This window comes from Hyla sarda, unplaced genomic scaffold (genome assembly GCF_029499605.1).
Source record: "Hyla sarda isolate aHylSar1 unplaced genomic scaffold, aHylSar1.hap1 scaffold_193, whole genome shotgun sequence".
Taxonomy (NCBI): Eukaryota; Metazoa; Chordata; class Amphibia; order Anura; family Hylidae; genus Hyla; species Hyla sarda.
In genome coordinates this window covers 149,162-162,996 of record NW_026608585.1, presented here as the reverse complement: position 1 = coordinate 162,996, position 13,835 = coordinate 149,162, and the positions used below count along the sequence as shown (strand labels likewise).

The window sequence follows — 13,835 nt, the reverse complement described above, 5'->3', positions numbered from 1 at the left end:
TGATGTCACTCACTTCCACAGGCCTTGCAGAGTGTAAACAACAACAACCCAGCTTTGTTGTGTATGTAACCAAAGGGATTTGTGATGTCACCTAGAACCTTCACAGCAGCGACAGCTTTATGAGGAGCATCAGCACTGCTCTGCCTGAGCAGAACCATCACCGCCATAGGTTGTCAAATAACCCGGATTTAACCCACACAGGTAAGTCCAATGGGGTGCAGGCATGTCCTCTATGCTTACAGCTTCCCGTGGGTGTTGGTTTGATACCGTTTGGGGACAGCCAAGGAGGCATCTGCAGGCAACAAAGGTAGGTGTGTGCTTGTGTGTGTGTTTCCTATGCAGATCCTAAGCCCAGTGTCACATGCAAGTAGGAGGAGTAAGAAGGGTTCCTGGCAAATCCGGGTTATGGATTGCATTTAAAAAGGCCCCGTGGGAGTGCAATGGGCCCCTGTCTTGCTGCTTAGCAATAATGGTATGGGTTTAGGTTCTGCTGTGTGTACTGGTGGTTGACTGCCCCCCAGCCCAGAGTGTGCATGGAAAATTGTCTGGCAGCCTCCCTGACAGCAAGCAGTGATAGTGCCCATGAAGGGGACCTTGTTGGGCCCGCCCCTTTCACGGTTATCGCTTCTCGGCCTTTTGGCTAAGATCAAGTGTAGTATCTGTTCTTATCAGTTTTCATGCTGGTGGGGATGGGTGCTGCATGGAGGATGCAGGTGTACCAGGGCTTTCCGGGGCTGGTTCTGAGGAATCAGCTCGACGGCTGCCCCGATGTGACCTGTTCCCTCCGGGTCTCGCCATGAGGCTGAGAGGGTCTAGAGCCGAGGTACTTTTGTGCCTCGGGGAGTGGTGACCCCGAGGTGCCGAAACTCACTGGGAGAATAGACTCACTGAGTTGAAGCACGGGCACCATAATCTCTTCACCTTGTGGCACTCACCTCTTGATTCCCGGCCTTCTGGCTAGGATCAGAGAAATTTTTATAGATCCGGCCGGATGTCCGGGCAGTATATCTGCACACATTCACTTATTTATTTCTTTTTTGTCTCACTGTGTCACTTTTTGCGTGTTGTGTGTTCACAGGATTGGTCAGGATGCGGTAGCCCTTCTGGGTGTCCCTCCTGGCGGTCTAGGGGAGGTGTGTGTGGCCATTAGGTTCCGCACCTCCCTGCAAACACCCCGGGTACTCCTGCTTTGGCAGGGTACCTACCGTAATCGGCTCTGCGGGCAGATACCTTGGCTAACGCCAAGGGGGATGCCGGGAGCATTTGTGGTCCCCTAGTAGCTTCGGCGAAAAGGGACATCGAACCTGGAACCTCGCAGGTACCTTTTGGTCCGGAGGCGAAGGGTAAGGTTTGTTGGGGGGCCTCTCTCCTATCGGAGAAGGGCTTGCGATAGACCGCATCCTTTGTGCACGTTTTTTTAGTGTAACACGTTTGCACTTTTTCTTGCACTTTGGGTGAATCGAAAGCACGTTCCTCGGCTTTAGATAAAAAAAAAAAAAAAAAAAAAAAAAAAAAATCTGTTCTTATCAGTTTAATATCTGATACGTCCCCTATCTGGGGACCATATATTAAATGGATTTTTGAGAACGGGGGCCGATTTCGAAGCTTGCTTCCGTCGCCCTATGCATTGACCCGATATGGCAGTATCTTCGGGTACAGTGCACCACCCCCTTACAGGGTTAAAAAGAAAGATTCCTACTTTCATTGCTACCTGCTTGCTGGCTAGCCAGCTAGCCAGCCCTGTGGGCCTTGCTGCTGCTGCAGCCAAAAAACAAAAGGTGGTGCTGCTGCTGCTTCTGCTGCTTCTGCTTCTGCTTGTGTCTGGCCCCTGTTGGAGCGTCCAGGCACAGGACTTCTGCTGCTGCTGACTAAATGGCCTCCTTAATTGGATCATTTGAGTAGCCAGCACACCTGTGCAGGTAGGGCATGACATGATAGGCAGCTGCCTTGATAGCGGGTGGGTGCTGAATGTTCCTAATTGACAAAATAAGATTAATGCTTATGAAGAAATATAAAATCTCATCCCTTCCCCAATATCGCGCCACACCCCTACCCCTTAATTCCCTGGTTGAACGTGATGGACATATGTCTTTTTTCGACCGTACTAACTATGTAACTATGTAACATAACATGGGGGGGGGGTCTCCTGGCTGTTCACACAGGTGTGTCATTGCTGTACATTGACCATGCATTGCTTCTGTGGTATTGCAAAGGCAAAGACAAATGCTTCCAGCCATCCATTGCACTAATGGATTGGTCATCAGCTGGCTGTCTATGTCCCGCATCAATATAGACCAAAGTACAGAGGGTTAGGCTATGCTATTGTGCACCTACCTGATGCATCAGAAGGTGCGAGGCCCTTGCTAAATTCTGTGCACAGACTTTGAGATCTATGCTTTAGACTGTATCTAAACCTGCTCCAACATGGACTGACATTCTGGCCTACTTTCAGCCGATGCGACTTGTCTGTCGCTGAACAGTCGCTTTTTATGTATTCAGCACCTATGTATAATGTTGTAAAAATGCTCTAGAAGCTAAAGTCGCAGAAATGTCACACATATTTGGCCTGCAACTTTCTGTGCGACAAATTCAGACAGGAAAAATCTGTATAAATCCTTAGAAAATTATCCCCCAGTGTCTCCATCTGCTGGCGGTATTGAATAAGCATTGCTGCACTGATGGGGTATGCATTAGACGAAAAAAAAGAAGAAAAAGAAGAATAATACGCCCAGAAAAGAGGCGAAAAGGAGAAAAACGTAAAAAAACGTGAAAAAAAAGTAAGAGGAAGAGAAGGGAAAAAAAGGTGGAAATGGGTTTAAAAGTGATTTCGGCGGAGAAATATATATATATATATATATATATATATATATATATATATATATGCGCACACACACACATAGATATAAACGTATTCTCCGTTGAGATATTGCAGCCGCTGCTGTGTCCAGGCCCAGGAGCCTTAGCACTGTGCTGTGATGTCACTCAATACCACTGACATCACTAGGTGTAAACAACATCTCTCCTTTGCTGTGTATGTGACTATGGAGCTGTTTGGTGATGTCGTCTATTACGGCCTTCATAGAAGCAACAGGAGATTGTTGCATCCATCTTGAACCCTCAGAACTACAGTGCTATGATGTCACTCACTTCCACAGGCCTTGCAGAGTGTAAACAACAACAACCCAGCTTTGTTGTGTATGTAACCAAAGGGATTTGTGATGTCACCTAGAACCTTCACAGCAGCGACAGCTTTATGAGGAGCATCAGCACTGCTCTGCCTGAGCAGAACCATCACCGCCATAGGTTGTCAAATAACCCGGATTTAACCCACACAGGTAAGTCCAATGGGGTGCAGGCATGTCCTCTATGCTTACAGCTTCCCGTGGGTGTTGGTTTGATACCGTTTGGGGACAGCCAAGGAGGCATCTGCAGGCAACAAAGGTAGGTGTGTGCTTGTGTGTGTGTTTCCTATGCAGATCCTAAGCCCAGTGTCACATGCAAGTAGGAGGAGTAAGAAGGGTTCCTGGCAAATCCGGGTTATGGATTGCATTTAAAAAGGCCCCGTGGGAGTGCAATGGGCCCCTGTCTTGCTGCTTAGCAATAATGGTATGGGTTTAGGTTCTGCTGTGTGTACTGGTGGTTGACTGCCCCCCAGCCCAGAGTGTGCATGGAAAATTGTCTGGCAGCCTCCCTGACAGCAAGCAGTGATAGTGCCCATGAAGGGGACCTTGTTGGGCCCGCCCCTTTCACGGTTATCGCTTCTCGGCCTTTTGGCTAAGATCAAGTGTAGTATCTGTTCTTATCAGTTTAATATCTGATACGTCCCCTATCTGGGGACCATATATTAAATGGATTTTTGAGAACGGGGGCCGATTTCGAAGCTTGCTTCCGTCGCCCTATGCATTGACCCGATATGGCAGTATCTTCGGGTACAGTGCACCACCCCCTTACAGGGTTAAAAAGAAAGATTCCTACTTTCATTGCTACCTGCTTGCTGGCTAGCCAGCTAGCCAGCCCTGTGGGCCTTGCTGCTGCTGCAGCCAAAAAACAAAAGGTGGTGCTGCTGCTGCTTCTGCTGCTTCTGCTTCTGCTTGTGTCTGGCCCCTGTTGGAGCGTCCAGGCACAGGACTTCTGCTGCTGCTGACTAAATGGCCTCCTTAATTGGATCATTTGAGTAGCCAGCACACCTGTGCAGGTAGGGCATGACATGATAGGCAGCTGCCTTGATAGCGGGTGGGTGCTGAATGTTCCTAATTGACAAAATAAGATTAATGCTTATGAAGAAATATAAAATCTCATCCCTTCCCCAATATCGCGCCACACCCCTACCCCTTAATTCCCTGGTTGAACGTGATGGACATATGTCTTTTTTCGACCGTACTAACTATGTAACTATGTAACATAACATGGGGGGGGGGGTCTCCTGGCTGTTCACACAGGTGTGTCATTGCTGTACATTGACCATGCATTGCTTCTGTGGTATTGCAAAGGCAAAGACAAATGCTTCCAGCCATCCATTGCACTAATGGATTGGTCATCAGCTGGCTGTCTATGTCCCGCATCAATATAGACCAAAGTACAGAGGGTTAGGCTATGCTATTGTGCACCTACCTGATGCATCAGAAGGTGCGAGGCCCTTGCTAAATTCTGTGCACAGACTTTGAGATCTATGCTTTAGACTGTATCTAAACCTGCTCCAACATGGACTGACATTCTGGCCTACTTTCAGCCGATGCGACTTGTCTGTCGCTGAACAGTCGCTTTTTATGTATTCAGCACCTATGTATAATGTTGTAAAAATGCTCTAGAAGCTAAAGTCGCAGAAATGTCACACATATTTGGCCTGCAACTTTCTGTGCGACAAATTCAGACAGGAAAAATCAGTATAAATCCTTAGAAAATTATCCCCCAGTGTCTCCATCTGCTGGCGGTATTGAATAAGCATTGCTGCACTGATGGGGTATGCATTAGACGAAAAAAAAGAAGAAAAAGAAGAATAATACGCCCAGAAAAGAGGCGAAAAGGAGAAAAACGTAAAAAAACGTGAAAAAAAAGTAAGAGGAAGAGAAGGGAAAAAAAGGTGGAAATGGGTTTAAAAGTGATTTCGGCGGAGAAATATATATATATATATATATATATATATATATATATATATATATATGCGCACACACACACATAGATATAAACGTATTCTCCGTTGAGATATTGCAGCCGCTGCTGTGTCCAGGCCCAGGAGCCTTAGCACTGTGCTGTGATGTCACTCAATACCACTGACATCACTAGGTGTAAACAACATCTCTCCTTTGCTGTGTATGTGACTATGGAGCTGTTTGGTGATGTCGTCTATTACGGCCTTCATAGAAGCAACAGGAGATTGTTGCATCCATCTTGAACCCTCAGAACTACAGTGCTATGATGTCACTCACTTCCACAGGCCTTGCAGAGTGTAAACAACAACAACCCAGCTTTGTTGTGTATGTAACCAAAGGGATTTGTGATGTCACCTAGAACCTTCACAGCAGCGACAGCTTTATGAGGAGCATCAGCACTGCTCTGCCTGAGCAGAACCATCACCGCCATAGGTTGTCAAATAACCCGGATTTAACCCACACAGGTAAGTCCAATGGGGTGCAGGCATGTCCTCTATGCTTACAGCTTCCCGTGGGTGTTGGTTTGATACCGTTTGGGGACAGCCAAGGAGGCATCTGCAGGCAACAAAGGTAGGTGTGTGCTTGTGTGTGTGTTTCCTATGCAGATCCTAAGCCCAGTGTCACATGCAAGTAGGAGGAGTAAGAAGGGTTCCTGGCAAATCCGGGTTATGGATTGCATTTAAAAAGGCCCCATGGGAGTGCAATGGGCCCCTGTCTTGCTGCTTAGCAATAATGGTATGGGTTTAGGTTCTGCTGTGTGTACTGGTGGTTGACTGCCCCCCAGCCCAGAGTGTGCATGGAAAATTGTCTGGCAGCCTCCCTGACAGCAAGCAGTGATAGTGCCCATGAAGGGGACCTTGTTGGGCCCGCCCCTTTCACGGTTATCGCTTCTCGGCCTTTTGGCTAAGATCAAGCGTAGTATCTGTTCTTATCAGTTTAATATCTGATACGTCCCCTATCTGGGGACCATATATTAAATGGATTTTTGAGAACGGGGGCCGATTTCGAAGCTTGCTTCCATCGCCCTATGCATTGACCCGATATGGCAGTATCTTCGGGTACAGTGCACCACCCCCTTACAGGGTTAAAAAGAAAGATTCCTACTTTCATTGCTACCTGCTTGCTGGCTAGCCAGCTAGCCAGCCCTGTGGGCCTTGCTGCTGCTGCAGCCAAAAAACAAAAGGTGGTGCTGCTGCTGCTTCTGCTGCTTCTGCTTCTGCTTGTGTCTGGCCCCTGTTGGAGCGTCCAGGCACAGGACTTCTGCTGCTGCTGACTAAATGGCCTCCTTAATTGGATCATTTGAGTAGCCAGCACACCTGTGCAGGTAGGGCATGACATGATAGGCAGCTGCCTTGATAGCGGGTGGGTGCTGAATGTTCCTAATTGACAAAATAAGATTAATGCTTATGAAGAAATATAAAATCTCATCCCTTCCCCAATATCGCGCCACACCCCTACCCCTTAATTCCCTGGTTGAACGTGATGGACATATGTCTTTTTTCGACCGTACTAACTATGTAACTATGTAACATAACATGGGGGGGGGGTCTCCTGGCTGTTCACACAGGTGTGTCATTGCTGTACATTGACCATGCATTGCTTCTGTGGTATTGCAAAGGCAAAGACAAATGCTTCCAGCCATCCATTGCACTAATGGATTGGTCATCAGCTGGCTGTCTATGTCCCGCATCAATATAGACCAAAGTACAGAGGGTTAGGCTATGCTATTGTGCACCTACCTGATGCATCAGAAGGTGCGAGGCCCTTGCTAAATTCTGTGCACAGACTTTGAGATCTATGCTTTAGACTGTATCTAAACCTGCTCCAACATGGACTGACATTCTGGCCTACTTTCAGCCGATGCGACTTGTCTGTCGCTGAACAGTCGCTTTTTATGTATTCAGCACCTATGTATAATGTTGTAAAAATGCTCTAGAAGCTAAAGTCGCAGAAATGTCACACATATTTGGCCTGCAACTTTCTGTGCGACAAATTCAGACAGGAAAAATCAGTATAAATCCTTATAAAATTATCCCCCAGTGTCTCCATCTGCTGGCGGTATTGAATAAGCATTGCTGCACTGATGGGGTATGCATTAGACGAAAAAAAAGAAGAAAAAGAAGAATAATACGCCCAGAAAAGAGGCGAAAAGGAGAAAAACGTAAAAAAACGTGAAAAAAAAGTAAGAGGAAGAGAAGGGAAAAAAAGGTGGAAATGGGTTTAAAAGTGATTTCGGCGGAGAAATATATATATATATATATATATATATATATATACGCGCACACACACACATAGATATAAACGTATTCTCCGTTGAGATATTGCAGCCGCTGCTGTGTCCAGGCCCAGGAGCCTTAGCACTGTGCTGTGATGTCACTCAATACCACTGACATCACTAGGTGTAAACAACATCTCTCCTTTGCTGTGTATGTGACTATGGAGCTGTTTGGTGATGTCGTCTATTACGGCCTTCATAGAAGCAACAGGAGATTGTTGCATCCATCTTGAACCCTCAGAACTACAGTGCTATGATGTCACTCACTTCCACAGGCCTTGCAGAGTGTAAACAACAACAACCCAGCTTTGTTGTGTATGTAACCAAAGGGATTTGTGATGTCACCTAGAACCTTCACAGCAGCGACAGCTTTATGAGGAGCATCAGCACTGCTCTGCCTGAGCAGAACCATCACCGCCATAGGTTGTCAAATAACCCGGATTTAACCCACACAGGTAAGTCCAATGGGGTGCAGGCATGTCCTCTATGCTTACAGCTTCCCGTGGGTGTTGGTTTGATACCGTTTGGGGACAGCCAAGGAGGCATCTGCAGGCAACAAAGGTAGGTGTGTGCTTGTGTGTGTGTTTCCTATGCAGATCCTAAGCCCAGTGTCACATGCAAGTAGGAGGAGTAAGAAGGGTTCCTGGCAAATCCGGGTTATGGATTGCATTTAAAAAGGCCCCGTGGGAGTGCAATGGGCCCCTGTCTTGCTGCTTAGCAATAATGGTATGGGTTTAGGTTCTGCTGTGTGTACTGGTGGTTGACTGCCCCCCAGCCCAGAGTGTGCATGGAAAATTGTCTGGCAGCCTCCCTGACAGCAAGCAGTGATAGTGCCCATGAAGGGGACCTTGTTGGGCCCGCCCCTTTCACGGTTATCGCTTCTCGGCCTTTTGGCTAAGATCAAGTGTAGTATCTGTTCTTATCAGTTTAATATCTGATACGTCCCCTATCTGGGGACCATATATTAAATGGATTTTTGAGAACGGGGGCCGATTTCGAAGCTTGCTTCCGTCGCCCTATGCATTGACCCGATATGGCAGTATCTTCGGGTACAGTGCACCACCCCCTTACAGGGTTAAAAAGAAAGATTCCTACTTTCATTGCTACCTGCTTGCTGGCTAGCCAGCTAGCCAGCCCTGTGGGCCTTGCTGCTGCTGCAGCCAAAAAACAAAAGGTGGTGCTGCTGCTGCTTCTGCTGCTTCTGCTTCTGCTTGTGTCTGGCCCCTGTTGGAGCGTCCAGGCACAGGACTTCTGCTGCTGCTGACTAAATGGCCTCCTTAATTGGATCATTTGAGTAGCCAGCACACCTGTGCAGGTAGGGCATGACATGATAGGCAGCTGCCTTGATAGCGGGTGGGTGCTGAATGTTCCTAATTGACAAAATAAGATTAATGCTTATGAAGAAATATAAAATCTCATCCCTTCCCCAATATCGCGCCACACCCCTACCCCTTAATTCCCTGGTTGAACGTGATGGACATATGTCTTTTTTCGACCGTACTAACTATGTAACTATGTAACATAACATGGGGGGGGGGGTCTCCTGGCTGTTCACACAGGTGTGTCATTGCTGTACATTGACCATGCATTGCTTCTGTGGTATTGCAAAGGCAAAGACAAATGCTTCCAGCCATCCATTGCACTAATGGATTGGTCATCAGCTGGCTGTCTATGTCCCGCATCAATATAGACCAAAGTACAGAGGGTTAGGCTATGCTATTGTGCACCTACCTGATGCATCAGAAGGTGCGAGGCCCTTGCTAAATTCTGTGCACAGACTTTGAGATCTATGCTTTAGACTGTATCTAAACCTGCTCCAACATGGACTGACATTCTGGCCTACTTTCAGCCGATGCGACTTGTCTGTCGCTGAACAGTCGCTTTTTATGTATTCAGCACCTATGTATAATGTTGTAAAAATGCTCTAGAAGCTAAAGTCGCAGAAATGTCACACATATTTGGCCTGCAACTTTCTGTGCGACAAATTCAGACAGGAAAAATCAGTATAAATCCTTAGAAAATTATCCCCCAGTGTCTCCATCTGCTGGCGGTATTGAATAAGCATTGCTGCACTGATGGGGTATGCATTAGACGAAAAAAAAGAAGAAAAAGAAGAATAATACGCCCAGAAAAGAGGCGAAAAGGAGAAAAACGTAAAAAAACGTGAAAAAAAAGTAAGAGGAAGAGAAGGGAAAAAAAGGTGGAAATGGGTTTAAAAGTGATTTCGGCGGAGAAATATATATATATATATATATATATATATATATATATATATATATGCGCACACACACACATAGATATAAACGTATTCTCCGTTGAGATATTGCAGCCGCTGCTGTGTCCAGGCCCAGGAGCCTTAGCACTGTGCTGTGATGTCACTCAATACCACTGACATCACTAGGTGTAAACAACATCTCTCCTTTGCTGTGTATGTGACTATGGAGCTGTTTGGTGATGTCGTCTATTACGGCCTTCATAGAAGCAACAGGAGATTGTTGCATCCATCTTGAACCCTCAGAACTACAGTGCTATGATGTCACTCACTTCCACAGGCCTTGCAGAGTGTAAACAACAACAACCCAGCTTTGTTGTGTATGTAACCAAAGGGATTTGTGATGTCACCTAGAACCTTCACAGCAGCGACAGCTTTATGAGGAGCATCAGCACTGCTCTGCCTGAGCAGAACCATCACCGCCATAGGTTGTCAAATAACCCGGATTTAACCCACACAGGTAAGTCCAATGGGGTGCAGGCATGTCCTCTATGCTTACAGCTTCCCGTGGGTGTTGGTTTGATACCGTTTGGGGACAGCCAAGGAGGCATCTGCAGGCAACAAAGGTAGGTGTGTGCTTGTGTGTGTGTTTCCTATGCAGATCCTAAGCCCAGTGTCACATGCAAGTAGGAGGAGTAAGAAGGGTTCCTGGCAAATCCGGGTTATGGATTGCATTTAAAAAGGCCCCGTGGGAGTGCAATGGGCCCCTGTCTTGCTGCTTAGCAATAATGGTATGGGTTTAGGTTCTGCTGTGTGTACTGGTGGTTGACTGCCCCCCAGCCCAGAGTGTGCATGGAAAATTGTCTGGCAGCCTCCCTGACAGCAAGCAGTGATAGTGCCCATGAAGGGGACCTTGTTGGGCCCGCCCCTTTCACGGTTATCGCTTCTCGGCCTTTTGGCTAAGATCAAGTGTAGTATCTGTTCTTATCAGTTTAATATCTGATACGTCCCCTATCTGGGGACCATATATTAAATGGATTTTTGAGAACGGGGGCCGATTTCGAAGCTTGCTTCCGTCGCCCTATGCATTGACCCGATATGGCAGTATCTTCGGGTACAGTGCACCACCCCCTTACAGGGTTAAAAAGAAAGATTCCTACTTTCATTGCTACCTGCTTGCTGGCTAGCCAGCTAGCCAGCCCTGTGGGCCTTGCTGCTGCTGCAGCCAAAAAACAAAAGGTGGTGCTGCTGCTGCTTCTGCTGCTTCTGCTTCTGCTTGTGTCTGGCCCCTGTTGGAGCGTCCAGGCACAGGACTTCTGCTGCTGCTGACTAAATGGCCTCCTTAATTGGATCATTTGAGTAGCCAGCACACCTGTGCAGGTAGGGCATGACATGATAGGCAGCTGCCTTGATAGCGGGTGGGTGCTGAATGTTCCTAATTGACAAAATAAGATTAATGCTTATGAAGAAATATAAAATCTCATCCCTTCCCCAATATCGCGCCACACCCCTACCCCTTAATTCCCTGGTTGAACGTGATGGACATATGTCTTTTTTCGACCGTACTAACTATGTAACTATGTAACATAACATGGGGGGGGGGGTCTCCTGGCTGTTCACACAGGTGTGTCATTGCTGTACATTGACCATGCATTGCTTCTGTGGTATTGCAAAGGCAAAGACAAATGCTTCCAGCCATCCATTGCACTAATGGATTGGTCATCAGCTGGCTGTCTATGTCCCGCATCAATATAGACCAAAGTACAGAGGGTTAGGCTATGCTATTGTGCACCTACCTGATGCATCAGAAGGTGCGAGGCCCTTGCTAAATTCTGTGCACAGACTTTGAGATCTATGCTTTAGACTGTATCTAAACCTGCTCCAACATGGACTGACATTCTGGCCTACTTTCAGCCGATGCGACTTGTCTGTCGCTGAACAGTCGCTTTTTATGTATTCAGCACCTATGTATAATGTTGTAAAAATGCTCTAGAAGCTAAAGTCGCAGAAATGTCACACATATTTGGCCTGCAACTTTCTGTGCGACAAATTCAGACAGGAAAAATCAGTATAAATCCTTAGAAAATTATCCCCCAGTGTCTCCATCTGCTGGCGGTATTGAATAAGCATTGCTGCACTGATGGGGTATGCATTAGACGAAAAAAAAGAAGAAAAAGAAGAATAATACGCCCAGAAAAGAGGCGAAAAGGAGAAAAACGTAAAAAAACGTGAAAAAAAAGTAAGAGGAAGAGAAGGGAAAAAAAGGTGGAAATGGGTTTAAAAGTGATTTCGGCGGAGAAATATATATATATATATATATATATATATATATATATATATATATATGCGCACACACACACATAGATATAAACGTATTCTCCGTTGAGATATTGCAGCCGCTGCTGTGTCCAGGCCCAGGAGCCTTAGCACTGTGCTGTGATGTCACTCAATACCACTGACATCACTAGGTGTAAACAACATCTCTCCTTTGCTGTGTATGTGACTATGGAGCTGTTTGGTGATGTCGTCTATTACGGCCTTCATAGAAGCAACAGGAGATTGTTGCATCCATCTTGAACCCTCAGAACTACAGTGCTATGATGTCACTCACTTCCACAGGCCTTGCAGAGTGTAAACAACAACAACCCAGCTTTGTTGTGTATGTAACCAAAGGGATTTGTGATGTCACCTAGAACCTTCACAGCAGCGACAGCTTTATGAGGAGCATCAGCACTGCTCTGCCTGAGCAGAACCATCACCGCCATAGGTTGTCAAATAACCCGGATTTAACCCACACAGGTAAGTCCAATGGGGTGCAGGCATGTCCTCTATGCTTACAGCTTCCCGTGGGTGTTGGTTTGATACCGTTTGGGGACAGCCAAGGAGGCATCTGCAGGCAACAAAGGTAGGTGTGTGCTTGTGTGTGTGTTTCCTATGCAGATCCTAAGCCCAGTGTCACATGCAAGTAGGAGGAGTAAGAAGGGTTCCTGGCAAATCCGGGTTATGGATTGCATTTAAAAAGGCCCCATGGGAGTGCAATGGGCCCCTGTCTTGCTGCTTAGCAATAATGGTATGGGTTTAGGTTCTGCTGTGTGTACTGGTGGTTGACTGCCCCCCAGCCCAGAGTGTGCATGGAAAATTGTCTGGCAGCCTCCCTGACAGCAAGCAGTGATAGTGCCCATGAAGGGGACCTTGTTGGGCCCGCCCCTTTCACGGTTATCGCTTCTCGGCCTTTTGGCTAAGATCAAGCGTAGTATCTGTTCTTATCAGTTTAATATCTGATACGTCCCCTATCTGGGGACCATATATTAAATGGATTTTTGAGAACGGGGGCCGATTTCGAAGCTTGCTTCCATCGCCCTATGCATTGACCCGATATGGCAGTATCTTCGGGTACAGTGCACCACCCCCTTACAGGGTTAAAAAGAAAGATTCCTACTTTCATTGCTACCTGCTTGCTGGCTAGCCAGCTAGCCAGCCCTGTGGGCCTTGCTGCTGCTGCAGCCAAAAAACAAAAGGTGGTGCTGCTGCTGCTTCTGCTGCTTCTGCTTCTGCTTGTGTCTGGCCCCTGTTGGAGCGTCCAGGCACAGGACTTCTGCTGCTGCTGACTAAATGGCCTCCTTAATTGGATCATTTGAGTAGCCAGCACACCTGTGCAGGTAGGGCATGACATGATAGGCAGCTGCCTTGATAGCGGGTGGGTGCTGAATGTTCCTAATTGACAAAATAAGATTAATGCTTATGAAGAAATATAAAATCTCATCCCTTCCCCAATATCGCGCCACACCCCTACCCCTTAATTCCCTGGTTGAACGTGATGGACATATGTCTTTTTTCGACCGTACTAACTATGTAACTATGTAACATAACATGGGGGGGGGGTCTCCTGGCTGTTCACACAGGTGTGTCATTGCTGTACATTGACCATGCATTGCTTCTGTGGTATTGCAAAGGCAAAGACAAATGCTTCCAGCCATCCATTGCACTAATGGATTGGTCATCAGCTGGCTGTCTATGTCCCGCATCAATATAGACCAAAGTACAGAGGGTTAGGCTATGCTATTGTGCACCTACCTGATGCATCAGAAGGTGCGAGGCCCTTGCTAAATTCTGTGCACAGACTTTGAGATCTATGCTTTAGACTGTATCTAAACCTGCTCCAACATGGACTGACATTCTGGCCTACTTTCAGCCGATG

The 13,835-nt window shown here is 46.8% G+C and overlaps 6 non-coding genes and 1 pseudogene across 6 annotated transcripts; all 7 read left to right on the top strand.

Moving 5' to 3' along the window:
- Positions 1-620: 620 nt before the first annotated feature.
- LOC130316442 (U2 spliceosomal RNA) lies at positions 621-780 on the top strand (annotated as a pseudogene).
- Positions 781-1,473: 693 nt separating this feature from the next.
- On the top strand, positions 1,474-1,669 carry LOC130316439 (U2 spliceosomal RNA). Its single transcript, XR_008863769.1, has one exon. It is a non-coding gene; the product is annotated as a U2 spliceosomal RNA (small nuclear RNA).
- Positions 1,670-3,754: 2,085 nt separating this feature from the next.
- On the top strand, positions 3,755-3,945 carry LOC130316278 (U2 spliceosomal RNA). The gene has a single exon (XR_008863626.1). It is a non-coding gene; the product is annotated as a U2 spliceosomal RNA (small nuclear RNA).
- A 2,088-nt stretch (positions 3,946-6,033) lies between these two features.
- On the top strand, positions 6,034-6,224 carry LOC130316415 (U2 spliceosomal RNA). Its single transcript, XR_008863750.1, has one exon. It is a non-coding gene; the product is annotated as a U2 spliceosomal RNA (small nuclear RNA).
- A 2,075-nt stretch (positions 6,225-8,299) lies between these two features.
- Positions 8,300-8,490, top strand: LOC130316275 (U2 spliceosomal RNA). The gene has a single exon (XR_008863624.1). It is a non-coding gene; the product is annotated as a U2 spliceosomal RNA (small nuclear RNA).
- Positions 8,491-10,576: 2,086 nt separating this feature from the next.
- LOC130316274 (U2 spliceosomal RNA) lies at positions 10,577-10,767 on the top strand. Its single transcript, XR_008863623.1, has one exon. It is a non-coding gene; the product is annotated as a U2 spliceosomal RNA (small nuclear RNA).
- A 2,088-nt stretch (positions 10,768-12,855) lies between these two features.
- Positions 12,856-13,046, top strand: LOC130316414 (U2 spliceosomal RNA). The gene has a single exon (XR_008863749.1). It is a non-coding gene; the product is annotated as a U2 spliceosomal RNA (small nuclear RNA).
- Positions 13,047-13,835: the final 789 nt, after the last annotated feature.